The sequence below is a fragment of the Leptodactylus fuscus genome, chromosome 10 (genome assembly GCF_031893055.1).
Source record: "Leptodactylus fuscus isolate aLepFus1 chromosome 10, aLepFus1.hap2, whole genome shotgun sequence".
Taxonomy (NCBI): domain Eukaryota; kingdom Metazoa; phylum Chordata; class Amphibia; order Anura; family Leptodactylidae; genus Leptodactylus; species Leptodactylus fuscus.
In genome coordinates this window covers 3,492,432-3,506,637 of record NC_134274.1, presented here as the reverse complement: position 1 = coordinate 3,506,637, position 14,206 = coordinate 3,492,432, and positions in this window count along the sequence as shown.

Genomic DNA, 14,206 nt, shown 5'->3' with positions numbered 1-14,206 from the left:
TGTCCAGTCCGTCTGTAGCTTATCTGAATGCCCAGTCCATCTGTAGCTTATCGGAATGCCCAGTCCGTCTGTAGTATATCTGAATGCCCAGTCCGTTTGTAGTATATCTGAATGCCCAGTCCGTCTGTAGTATATCTGAATGCAAAGTCGGTCTGTAGTATATCTGAATGCCCAGTCCGTCTGTAGTATATCTGAATGTCCAGTCCGTCTGTAGTATATCTGAATGTCCAGTCCGTCTGTAGCTTATCTGAATGCCCAGTCCATCTGTAGCTTATCGGAATGCCCAGTCCGTCTGTAGTATATCTGAATGCCCAGTCCGTTTGTAGTATATCTGAATGCCCAGTCCGTCTGTAGTATATCTGAATGCAAAGTCGGTCTGTAGTATATCTGAATGCCCAGTCCGTCTGTAGTATATCTGAATGTCCAGTCCGTCTGTAGTATATCTGAATGCCCAGTCCGTCTGTAGTATATCTGAATGCCCAGTCCATCTGTAGTATATCTGAATGCCCAGTCCGTCTGTAGTATATCTGAATGCCCAGTCCGTCTGTAGTTTACATGAATGTCCAGTCCGTCTGTAGCTTATCTGAATGCCCAGTCCGTCTGTAGCTTATCTGAATGCCCAGTCCGTCTGTAGTATATCTGAATGCCCAGTCCGTCTGTAGTATATCTGAATGCCCAGTCCGTCTGTAGTATATCTGAATGTCCAGTCCGTCTGTAGCTTATCTGAATGTCCAGTCCGTCTGTAGCTTATCTGAATGCCCAGTCCGTCTGTAGTTTACATGAATATCCAGTCCATCTGTAGCTTATCTGAATGTCCAGTCCGTCTGTAGTATATCTGAATGTCCAGTCCGTCTGTAGCTTATCTGAATGCCCAGTCCGTCTGTAGTTTACATGAATGTTCAGTCCGTCTGTAGTATATCTGAATGTTCAGTCCGTCTGTAGTTTATCTGAATGTCCAGTCCGTCTGTAGTTTACATGAATATCCAGTCCGTCTGTAGCTTATCTGAATGTCCAGTCCGTCTGTAGTATATCTGAATGCCCAGTCCGTCTGTAGTTTACATGAATGCCCAGTCCGTCTGTAGTTTACATGAATGTCCAGTCCGTCTGTAGTATATCTGAATGTCCAGTCCATCTGTAGTTTACATGAATGTCTAGTCCGTCTGTAGTATATCTGAATGTCCAGTCCGTCTGTAGTTTACATGAATGTCCAGTCCGTCTGTAGTATATCTGAATGCCCAGTCCGTCTGTAGTTTACATGAATGTCCAGTCCGTCTGTAGCTTATCTGAATTCCCAGTCCGTCTGTAGTTTACATGAATGCCCAGTCCGTCTGTAGCTTATCTGAATGTCCAGTCCATCTGTAGTATATCTGAATGCCCAGTCCGTCTGTAGTATATCTGAATGTCCAGTCCGTCTGTAGTATATCTGAATGCCCAGTCCGTCTGTAGTATATCTGAATGCCCAGTCCGTCTGTAGCTTATCTGAATGCCCAGTCCGTCTGTAGTATATCTGAATGCCCAGTCCATCTGTAGCATATCTGAATGTCCAGTCCGTCTGTAGTATATCTGAATGTCCAGTCTGTCTGTAGTATATCTGAATGTCCAGTCCGTCTGTAGTATATCTGAATGTCCAGTCCGTCTGTAGTATATCTGAATGTCCAGTCTGTCTGTAGTATATCTGAATGTCCAGTCCGTCTGTAGCTTATCTGAATGTCCAGTCCGTCTGTAGCTTATCTGAATGCCCAGTCCGTCTGTAGTTTACATGAATATCCAGTCCGTCTGTAGCTTATCTGAATGTCCAGTCCGTCTGTAGCTTATCTGAATGTTCAGTCCGTCTGTAGTATATCTGAATGTTCAGTCAGTCTGTAGTTTATCTGAATGTCCAGTCCGTCTGTAGTTTACATGAATATCCAGTCCGTCTGTAGCTTATCTGAATGTCCAGTCCGTCTGTAGTATATCTGAATGTCCAGTCCGTCTGTAGTATATCTGAATGCCCAGTCCGTCTGTAGTATATCTGAATGCCCAGTCCATCTGTAGTTTACATGAATGCCCAGTCCGTCTGTAGTTTACATGAATGTCCAGTCCATCTGTAGTATATCTGAATGTCCAGTCCGTCTGTAGTTTACATGAATGTCCAGTCCGTCTGTAGTATATCTGAATGCCCAGTCCGTCTGTAGTTTACATGAATGTCCAGTCCGTCTGTAGCTTATCTGAATGCCCAGTCCGTATGTAGTTTACATGAATGTCCAGTCCGTCTGTAGTATATCTGAATGCCCAGTCCGTCTGTAGTTTACATGAATGTCCAGTCTGTCTGTAGTATATCTGAATGTCCAGTCCGTCTGTAGCTTATCTGAATGTCCAGTCCGTCTGTAGTTTACATGAATGTCCAGTCCATCTGTAGTATATCTGAATGCCCAGTCCGTCTGTAGTACATCTGAATGCCCAGTCCGTCTGTAGTATATCTGAATGTCCAGTCCGTCTGTAGCTTATCTGAATGTCCAGTCCGTCTGTAGTATATCTGAATGTCCAGTCCGTCTGTAGTTTACATGAATGTCCAGTCCGTCTGTAGTATATCTGAATGCCCAGTCCGTCTGTAGTATATCTGAATGCCCAGTCCGTCTGTAGTATATCTGAATGTCCAGTCCGTCTGTAGCTTATCTGAATGTCCAGTCCGTCTGTAGTATATCTGAATGTCCAGTCCGTCTGTAGTTTACATGAATGTCCAGTCCGTCTGTAGCTTATCTGAATGTCCAGTCCATCTGTAGTATATCTATACACTTATTCCACCTGAGCGCCCACTGCATGCGCTGTTTATCTGAACTTCCAATGTATGTGCAGCTTATCTGAGCGCCCAGTCCATCTACAGTGTATCTGAATAACCAATCCATCTGTAGTTTACATGAATGCCCAGTCCGTCTGTAGTGTATCTAAACACTCAGGCCATCTGTAGCTTATCTAAATGCCCAATCCGTCTTTAGTTTATCTGAACGCCGTCCGTTTGCAGTTTATCCAAATGCCGAATCCATCTGTAGCTTATCTAAATGCCCAATCTGTCTGCAGTTTATCTAAATGCCCAATCTGTCTGCAGTTTATCCAAATGCCCAGTCCGTCTGTAGTTTATCTGAATGCCCAGTCCGTCTGTAGTTTATTATCAGATGAGCGAGTATATTCAATCGAATACCTCCCGCGTGGTATTTGACCGAGTACACCAATAACTATGCAGGGGAGGGATTTGATCAAATGCTACTCACTCATCTCTATAGATTATCCAGATACCCAGTCCTTTTACATATTATCTAATCACCCAGTACTATCCTGAGGGGTCCCATTTTGAGCTCTGGGGCCCCCTTTCTACTACCCAGGCCATGACTTGGACGCTGAGGGATTGCTGACACCAGGCGGTATTTGCAGAGGGCCTGCTGGGTAATGTAATAGTGTTAACCCTTAGTGCACAGATTAGTGATGCAGGAGACAGATGATTGTTTTCCTGACAACACTTGCAGCCAGAATCACATGAAAATGCCATCATAATTGAGCCATGCCAGAATAAATGCCGTAACCGTCCTGCTCCGCCCGGCGCTGATTGATACCGTGTCACGCCAGATTTACATAACAAGTCGAAGGCTCCAGCAAAGCGAAAGGCGAGAAAGTTTGAAATGATTTTCTTGCTCGTCTCTCGGAGGCTCCGTCCTAAATGGAATAATGTGATTCTTGTAAACTCTGTCCGGCATTTGCATAATAGCTGCGTCTCCCCTCAGCTCCCGGTGGGATCCTCTGCAGACTATTGAACACCGCCACAAAGCCGCTATTGTGTGAGCAGCACTGCCTGGATGCTCCGCTATACTCTGCTACGTGTGAATGGGCTTAATACATGGGGATTACAGCTCAGGCCTGGGGTAGTAGGCGGCTCCCTGCAAATAACCAGAGATATACCGAATATCACGTAACAATAGGAAACCACAAGCAGCAAACATTGTATCAGAGCTCAGGCGGGGGGGCTTAAAGGGCAACTCCCAAAAATTACAGTAATAATACAGCAGCATCCATTAGCTGTGAAAGTGTCCATAATACACAGCAGGAGTAGTATTATAGTAGTTATATTCTTGTACATAGGAGTAGTATTATAGTAGTTATATTCTTGTACATAGGAGTAGTATTATAGTAGTTATATTCTTGTACATAGGAGTAGTATTATAGTAGTTATATTCTTGTATATAGGAGGTAGTATTATAGTAGTTATATTCTTGTACATAGGAGCAGTATTATAGTAGTTATATTCTTGTACATAGGAGCAGTATTATAGTAGTTATATTCTTGTACATAGGAGTAGTATTATAGTAGTTATATCCTTGTACATAGTAGTAGTATTATAGTAGTTATATTCTTGTATATAGGAGGTAGTATTATAGTAGTTATATTCTTGTACATAGGAGGCAGTATTATAGTAGTTATATTCTTGTACATAGGAGGTAGTATTATAGTAGTTATATTCTTGTACATAGGAGGTAGTATTATAGTAGTTATATTCTTGTACATAGGAGGTAGTATTATAGTAGTTATATTCTTGTATATAGGAGTAGTATTATAGTAGTTATATTCTTGTACATAGGAGTAGTATTATAGTAGTTAGATTCTTGTACATAGGAGGTAGTATTATAGTAGTTATATTCTTGTACATAGGAGGTAGTATTATAGTAGTTATATTCTTGTACACAGGAGCAGTATTATAGTAGTTATATTCTTGTACATAGGAGCAGTATTATAGTAGTTATATTCTTGTACATAGGAGTAGTATTATAGTAGTTATATTCTTGTACATAGGAGTAGTATTATAGTAGTTATATTCTTGTATATAGGAGTAGTATTATAGTAGTTATATTCTTACACATAGGAGTAGTATTATAGTAGTTATATTCTTGTACATAGGGGGCAGTATTATAGTAGTTATATTCTTGTATATAGGAGCAGTATTATAGTAGTTATATTCTTGTACATAGGAGCAGTATTATAGTAGTTATATTCTTGTACATAGGAGTAGTATTATAGTAGTTATATTCTTGTACATAGGAGGTAGTATTATAGTAGTTACAGTCGTATGAAAAAGTTTGGGCACCCCTATTAATCTTAATCATTTTTAGTTCTAAATATTTTGGTGTTTACCACAGCCATTTCAGTTTGATATATCTAATAACTGATGGACACAGTAATATTTCAGGATTGAAATGAGGTTTATTGTACTAACAGAAAATGTGCAATATGCATTAAACCAAAATTTGACCGGTGCAAAAGTATGGGCACCTCAACAGAAAAGTGACATTAATATTTAGTAGATCCTCCTTTTGCAAAGATAACAGCCTCTAGTCGCTTCCTGTAGCTTTTAATCAGTTCCTGGATCCTGGATAAAGGTATTTTGGACAAACAATTCAAGTTCAGTTAAGTTAGATGGTCGCCGAGCATGGACAGCCCGCTTCAAATCATCCCACAGATGTTCAATGATATTCAGGTCTGGGGACTGGGATGGCCATTCCAGAACATTGTAATTGTTCCTCTGCATGAATGCCTGAGGATTTGGAGCGGTGTTTTGGATCATTGTCTTGCTGAAATATCCATCCCTGGCGTAACTTCAACTTCGTCACTGATTCTTGAACATTATTCTCAAGAATCTGCTGATACTGAGTGGAATCCATGCGACCCTCAACTTTAACAAGATTCCCGATGCCGGCATTGGCCACACAGCCCCAAAGCATGATGGAACCTCCACCAAATTTTACAGTGGGTAGCATGTGTTTTTCTTGGAATGCTGTTTCTTTTTGGACACCATGCATAACGCCTTTTTTTTATAACCAAACAACTCAATTTTTGTTTCCAAAATGAAGCTGCCTTGTCCAAATGTGCTTTTTCATACCTCAGGCAACTCTATTTGTGGCGTACGTGCAGAAACGGCTTCTTTCTCATCACTCTCCCATACAGCTTCTATTTGTGCAAAGTGCGCTGTATAGTTGACCGATGCACAGTGACACCATCTGCAGCAAGATGATGCTGCAGCTCTTTGGAGGTGTCTGTGGATTGTCCTTGACTGTTCTCACCATTCTTCTTCTCTGCCTTTCTGATATTTTTCTTGGCCTGCCACTTCTGGGCTTAACAAGAACTGTCCCTGTGGTCTTCCATTTCCTTACTATGTTCCTCACAGTGGAAACTGACAGGTTAAATCTCTGAGACAACGTTTTGTATCCTTCCCCTGAACAACTATGTTGAACAATCTTTGTTTTCAGATAATTTGAGAGTTGTTTTGAGTAGCCCATGATGCCACTCTTCAGAGGAGATTCAAATAGGAGATCAACTTGCAATTGGCCACCTTAAATACCTTTTCTTATGATTGGATACATCTGGCTATGAAGTTCAAAGCTCACTGAGGTTACAAAACCAATTTTGTGCTTCAGTAAGTCAGTAAAAAGTAGTTAGGGGAATTCAAATCAATAAAATGATAAGGGTGCCCATACTTTTGCACCGGTCAAATTTTGGTTTAATGCATATTGCACATTTTCTGTTAGTACAATAAACCTCATTTCAATCCTGAAATATTACTGTGTCCATCAGTTATTAGATATATCAAACTGAAATGGCTGCTGCAAATACCAAAATATTTAGAACAAAAAATGATTAAGATTAATATGGGTGCCCAAACTTTTTCATAGGACTGTATATTCTTGTACATAGGAGCAGTATTATAGTAGTTATATTCTTGTACATAGTAGCAGTATGATAGTAGTTATATTCTTGTACATAGGAGTAGTATTATAGTAGTTATATTCTTGTACATAGTAGCAGTATTATAGTAGTTATATTCTTGTATATAGGAGGTAGTATTATAGTAGTTATATTCTTGTACATAGGAGTAGTATTATAGTAGTTATATTCTTGTACATAGGAGTAGTATTATAGTAGTTATATTCTTGTACATAGGAGTAGTATGATAGTAGTTATATTCTTGTACATAGTAGCAGTATGATAGTAGTTATATTCTTGTACATAGGAGGTAGTATTATAGTAGTTATATTCTTGTACATAGGAGTAGTATTATAGTAGTTATATTCTTGTACATAGGAGTAGTATTATAGTAGTTATATTCTTGTACATAGGAGGTAGTATTATAGTAGTTATATTCTTGTACATAGGAGTAGTATTATAGTAGTTATATTCTTGTATATAGTAGTAGTATTATAGTAGTTATATTCTTGTATATAGGAGGTAGTATTATAGTAGTTATATTCTTATACATAGGAGTAGTATTATAGTAGTTATATTCTTGTATATAGGAGGTAGTATTATAGTAGTTATATTCTTGTACATAGGAGTAGTATTATAGTAGTTATATTCTTGTACATAGGAGTAGTATTATAGTAGTTATATTCTTGTACATAGGAGTAGTATTATAGTAGTTATATTCTTGTATATAGTAGTAGTATTATAGTAGTTATATTCTTGTATATAGGAGGTAGTATTATAGTAGTTATATTCTTATACATAGGAGTAGTATTATAGTAGTTATATTCTTGTATATAGGAGGTAGTATTATAGTAGTTATATTCTTGTACATAGGAGTAGTATTATAGTAGTTATATTCTTGTACATAGGAGTAGTGTTATAGTAGTTATATTCTTGTACATAGGAGCAGTATTATAGTAGTTATATTGTTGTACATAGGAGTAGTATTATAGTAGTTATATTCTTGTACATAGGAGGTAGTATTATAGTAGTTATATTCTTGTACATAGGAGCAGTATTATAGTAGTTATATTGTTGTACATAGGAGTAGTATTATAGTAGTTATATTCTTGTACATAGGAGGTAGTATTATAGTAGTTATATTGTTGTACATAGGAGTAGTATTATAGTAGTTATATTCTTGTACATAGGAGGTAGTATTATAGTAGTTATATTCTTGTACATAGGAGTAGTATTATAGTAGTTATATTCTTGTACATAGGAGGTAGTATTATAGTAGTTATATTCTTGTATATAGGAGTAGTATTATAGTAGTTATATTCTTGTACATAGGAGTAGTATTATAGTAGTTATATTCTTGTACATAGGAGTAGTATTATAGTAGTTATATTCTTGTACATAGGAGTAGTATTATAGTAGTTATATTCTTGTACATAGGAGTAGTATTATAGTAGTTATATTCTTGTACATAGGAGTAGTATTATAGTAGTTATATTCTTGTACATAGTAGCAGTATTATAGTAGTTATATTCTTGTACATAGGAGGTAGTATTATAGTAGTTATATTCTTGTACATAGGAGTAGTATTATAGTAGTTATATTCTTGTACATAGGAGTAGTATTATAGTAGTTATATTCTTGTACATAGGAGTAGTATTATAGTAGTTATATTCTTGTACATAGTAGCAGTATTATAGTAGTTATATTCTTGTACATGGGAGCAGTATTATAGTAGTTATATTCTTGTACATAGGAGTAGTATTATAGTAGTTATATTCTTGTACATAGGAGTAGTATTATAGTAGTTATATTCTTGTACATAGGAGCAGTATGAGAGTAGTTATATTCTTGTACATAGGAGCAGTATTATAGTAGTTATATTCTTGTACATAGGAGTAGTATTATAGTAGTTATATTCTTGTACATAGGAGGTAGTATTATAGTAGTTATATTCTTGTACATAGGAGTAGTATTATAGTAGTTATATTCTTGTACATTGGAGCAGTATTATAGTAGTTATATTCTTGTACATAGGAGTAGTATTATAGTAGTTATATTCTTGTACATAGGAGTAGTATTATAGTAGTTATATTCTTGTACATAGGGGCAGTATGAGAGTAGTTATATTCTTGTACATAGGAGCAGTATTATAGTAGTTATATTCTTGTATATAGGAGTAGTATTATAGTAGTTATATTCTTGTACATAGGAGGTAGTATTATAGTAGTTATATTCTTGTACATAGGAGCAGTATGAGAGTAGTTATATTCTTGTACATAGGAGGTAGTATTATAGTAGTTATATTCTTGTACATAGGAGTAGTATTATAGTAGTTATATTCTTGTACATTGGAGCAGTATTATAGTAGTTATATTCTTGTACATAGGAGTAGTATTATAGTAGTTATATTCTTGTACATAGGAGTAGTATTATAGTAGTTATATTCTTGTACATAGGGGCAGTATGAGAGTAGTTATATTCTTGTACATAGGAGCAGTATTATAGTAGTTATATTCTTGTATATAGGAGTAGTATTATAGTAGTTATATTCTTGTACATAGGAGGTAGTATTATAGTAGTTATATTCTTGTACATAGGAGCAGTATGAGAGTAGTTATATTCTTGTACATAGGAGGTAGTATTATAGTAGTTATATTCTTGTACATAGGAGTAGTATTATAGTAGTTATATTCTTGTACATAGGGGCAGTATTACAGTATTATTCAGTTGGGAGTGCAGCTGAGCTTCTCCCTCTGCTCTCCATCTTGTATTTTTGCGGTCCGGTTTGGTGTAATAAGTGTCCGGCCGGGTCATTTTCTGCCTCTGGTTTTCTGTTAATTCTCTGCAGTTTTCAGAAAACAGAATTTCCGTATAAATTATTTTCAGATCTCGCTGGGTTTTCACCCTCTGTGAAGATCACATTCGGGGGAGCGATATATTCATCAGCGTCTCCTCCGCACCGGTAAACTGCAGAGCTGGCAATACTCTACCACTGACTAAATGTTCCTATTAAAACCTCTGGGATTTGGTGTAATCATCCGGCCAGCAGCGACTCTGCGCCGCTTCTGGAGATAAATGGCGATTGTACAGTATTTAAGTGAAAAAATAATGTTTTAATCATTGACGGATTTTTTTATGTGGAAGATGTAGCTGAAAAAATATTACAAGTAGCGGACGGTGGAAGCAAATTGTCTTAAAGAAACACAGACCTGCAGACTAATGACTTACAAAACAAAACCAATAAGCAGAACTCTGGGTGCTGCTTTGGTTGTAAATGGAGAAGATGGCGCAAGAGTAACACAAGAAGGGAGAATTTTTGATACTATTCTATAATATCTGCAGATTTGGGGTCTATATGGAGACTACAGAACCAATGCTGAGCCATGCCATTGCTATGATTCTGGCTGCAGGCCACTAGGGGCAGTTCAGGAACTTACTGAATATTGTTTGCACTGAAGTTCAATAATAACCCAATTTGCAGTTTGCTCCAGAGCACCCCTAGTGGTGGGTGCAGGAGACAGACTTGTCATGTAATTCCATTTCTATGCATAAGATTTGGAGCTTTGCATCAGTAAAACAAAGCTCAGACCGACCACATGGGCAGGCAATGGATTGTGGACCCACTTGGCTACCTCTAAGGGCGTTGCCTCAGCAGAATCCCCTTTAACCCCCACACAGGGATCTGATCTTTACTATGAGGAGTCCACCAAATGGGATATACAGGAGCCAGGTCTGACAGGAATTGAGATATAACACAAGTAGCAGGCAGTACAAAGACACAGGGGGCAGATATATTGTGGAGGTTATAAGTATATAGCAACATACTCTGACAATGTAGCCAGGACTACAACATAACAGCCCAAACACAATCACGCAAACAGAACATGACCAGGAAATGAACACAACCCAGCAGGCTTAAATACATACCGAGACGCAAGGATTGGCTGGAGGAAGTTAAGCAGGTGAACACTAATTCTTAAAGTGACAGGAGCGCACCGAGAAATAGCAGACAGCTGGGTCTGCAGGGAAGTGCCGGTGTATACAAGGAGCTGGGGTTACAGGACTGCTACAAAGATATATTAAATAACAATTAGCGCAGAACGTTTCGCTCTGTGCACATTAAGGAAATTGTATTTGTTCTAGAGAAATAAATCATGATAGGGTTGTATTCACACAATGGAGATTTGTGGCACAACTTTCTACAATTAGGCCATTCTTCTGAATGAAGACTATGGAAATCCAGAAGTCTGCTGCAGATACAACCCCAGTAAGGTAAGTGGGTCGGATTTAATCACTGCCAGAAGTCTGCAGCGTGTGAATATACCCCAAGAGCCAATATAACATAGTAGCCACAGTGATGGGGGCACCTGAGGTTACAGCTACTTCTATTATGGGAGGGGGCATCGGCCCAGGGTGTCACACTGCAGCTCATGGTGAGGGTGCATGTAGGAATAAAGGGGCTATGTGTATTAGGGGGGCACACTAGCTTCATGTTCATGTATTAGTAATACAAATGAAATATTTGAGCCCCCTCCCCGGTAACCATCACTGCTCTGCTCCCATCTGCCCTCTCCTTTAATCCGAGAGCTGCCCCTTTAAATGAGTACGCAACTAATGAAGTAAAATAAAAGGACACAAAGCGCTGATGTCATGGAAACCCCTTTTAGGCCCAAGAAAGTCACATGATTTGGCCCTCGAAATGAAGAAGACGGCCGGCTCCGAACTCAGAGGTAGGATGAGCGTCAACCGGTCAGAAATCCTAAACCTCCTGGCCGGGAACAGAACGGGCGCAGAGGACCCCGGGGACCCCCAACAGCTGCCTGCAAAACTTTTAGGTAAAGAAAGGGAAAGTTTTCTGAAGTTCTTTATTTTCGTCTTCCCTGGAAAGTTTCCAAGTTTTGTTACTTTGTTACTTCTAATTGGTTTCCTCTAATTGTGTCTCATTGGAAATGTGAGGAAGGAAAGAGGCAGCGGAAGGGTTAATGGAGTTTGTCGCTGCCCCGTAATGTGCCCGTCAGAATAACTAATGAGTGGCAGGTGGCAGGCCCAATAATAATCTGTGGTGTTACATAGGACTGCCGGTGACATCTACTACATTACATAGGACTGCCGGTGACATCTACTACATTACCTGTACTCAGAGAGTTATCACTGTGTTATCTGTGGTGTTACATGGGACTGCCGGTGACATCTACTACATTACCTGTATATAGAGAGTTATCACTGTGTTATCTGTGGTGTTACATAGGACTGCCGGTGACATCTACTACATTACCTGTATATAGAGAGTTATCACTGTGTTATCTGTAGTGTTACATAGGACTGCTGGTAACATCTACTACATTACATAGGACTGCCGGTGACATCTACTACATTACCTGTACTCAGAGAGTTATCACTGTGTTATCTGTGGTGTTACATGGGACTGCCGGTGACATCTACTACATTACCTGTATATAGAGAGTTATCACTGTGTTATCTGTGGTGTTACATAGGACTGCCGGTGACATCTACTACATTACCTGTATATAGAGAGTTATCACTGTGTTATCTGTAGTGTTACATAGGACTGCTGGTAACATCTACTACATTACATAGGACTGCCGGTGACATCTACTACATTACCTGTACTCAGAGAGTTATCACTGTGTTATCTGTGGTGTTACATGGGACTGCCGGTGACATCTACTACATTACCTGTATATAGAGAGTTATCACTGTGTTATCTGTGGTGTTACATAGGACTGCCGGTGACATCTACTACATTACCTGTATATAGAGAGTTATCACTGTGTTATCTGTAGTGTTACATAGGACTGCTGGTAACATCTACTACATTACATAGGACTGCCGGTGACATCTACTACATTACCTGTATATAGAGAGTTATCACTGTGTTATCTGTGGTGTTACATAGGACTGCCGGTGACATCTACTACATTACCTGTATATAGAGAGTTATCACTGTGTTATCTGTGGTGTTACATGGGACTGCCGGTGACATCTACTACATTACCTGTATATAGAGAGTTATCACTGTGTTATCTGTGGTGTTACATAGGACTGCCGGTGACATCTACTACATTACCTGTATATAGAGAGTTATCACTGTGTTATCTGTGGTGTTACATGGGACTGCCGGTGACATCTACTACATTACCTGTATATAGAGAGTTATCACTGTGTTATCTGTGGTGTTACATAGGACTGCCGGTGACATCTACTACATTACCTGTATATAGAGAGTTATCACTGTGTTATCTGTGGTGTTACATAGGACTGCCGGTGACATCTACTACATTACCTGTATATAGAGAGTTATCACTGTGTTATCTGTGGTGTTACATAGGACTGCCGGTGACATCTACTACATTACCTGTATATAGAGAGTTATCACTGTGTTATCTGTGGTGTTACATGGGACTGCCGGTGACATCTACTACATTACCTGTATATAGAGAGTTATCGCTGTGTTATCTGTGGTGTTACATGGGACTGCCGGTGACATCTACTACATTACCTGTATATAGAGAGTTATCGCTGTGTTATCTGTGGTGTTACATGGGACTGCCGGTGACATCTACTACATTACCTGTATATAGAGAGTTATCGCTGTGTTATCTGTGGTGTTACATGGGACTGCCGGTGACATCTACTACATTACCTGTATATAGAGAGTTATCGCTGTGTTATCTGTGGTGTTACATAGGACTGCCGGTGACATCTACTACATTAGCTGTACTCAGAGAGATATCACTGTGTTATCTGTGGTGTTACATGGGACTGCCGGTGACATCTACTACATTACCTGTATATAGAGAGTTATCACTGTGTTATCTGTGGTGTTACATAGGACTGCCGGTGACATCTACTACATTACCTGTATATAGAGAGTTATCACTGTGTTATCTGTAGTGTTACATAGGACTGCCGGTGACATCTACTACATTACCTGTATATAGAGAGTTATCGCTGTGTTATCTGTGGTGTTACATGGGACTGCCGGTGACATCTACTACATTACCTGTATATAGAGAGTTATCGCTGTGTTATCTGTGGTGTTACATGGGACTGCCGGTGACATCTACTACATTACCTGTATATAGAGAGTTATCGCTGTGTTATCTGTGGTGTTACATAGGACTGCCGGTGACATCTACTACATTAGCTGTACTCAGAGAGATATCACTGTGTTATCTGTGGTGTTACATGGGACTGCCGGTGACATCTACTACATTACCTGTATATAGAGAGTTATCACTGTGTTATCTGTGGTGTTACATAGGACTGCCGGTGACATCTACTACATTACCTGTATATAGAGAGTTATCACTGTGTTATCTGTAGTGTTACATAGGACTGCCGGTGACATCTACTACATTACCTGTATATAGAGAGTTCACTGTGTTATCTGTGGTGTTACATAGGACTGCCGGTGACATCTACTACATTACCTGTATATAGAGAGTTATCACTGTGTTAT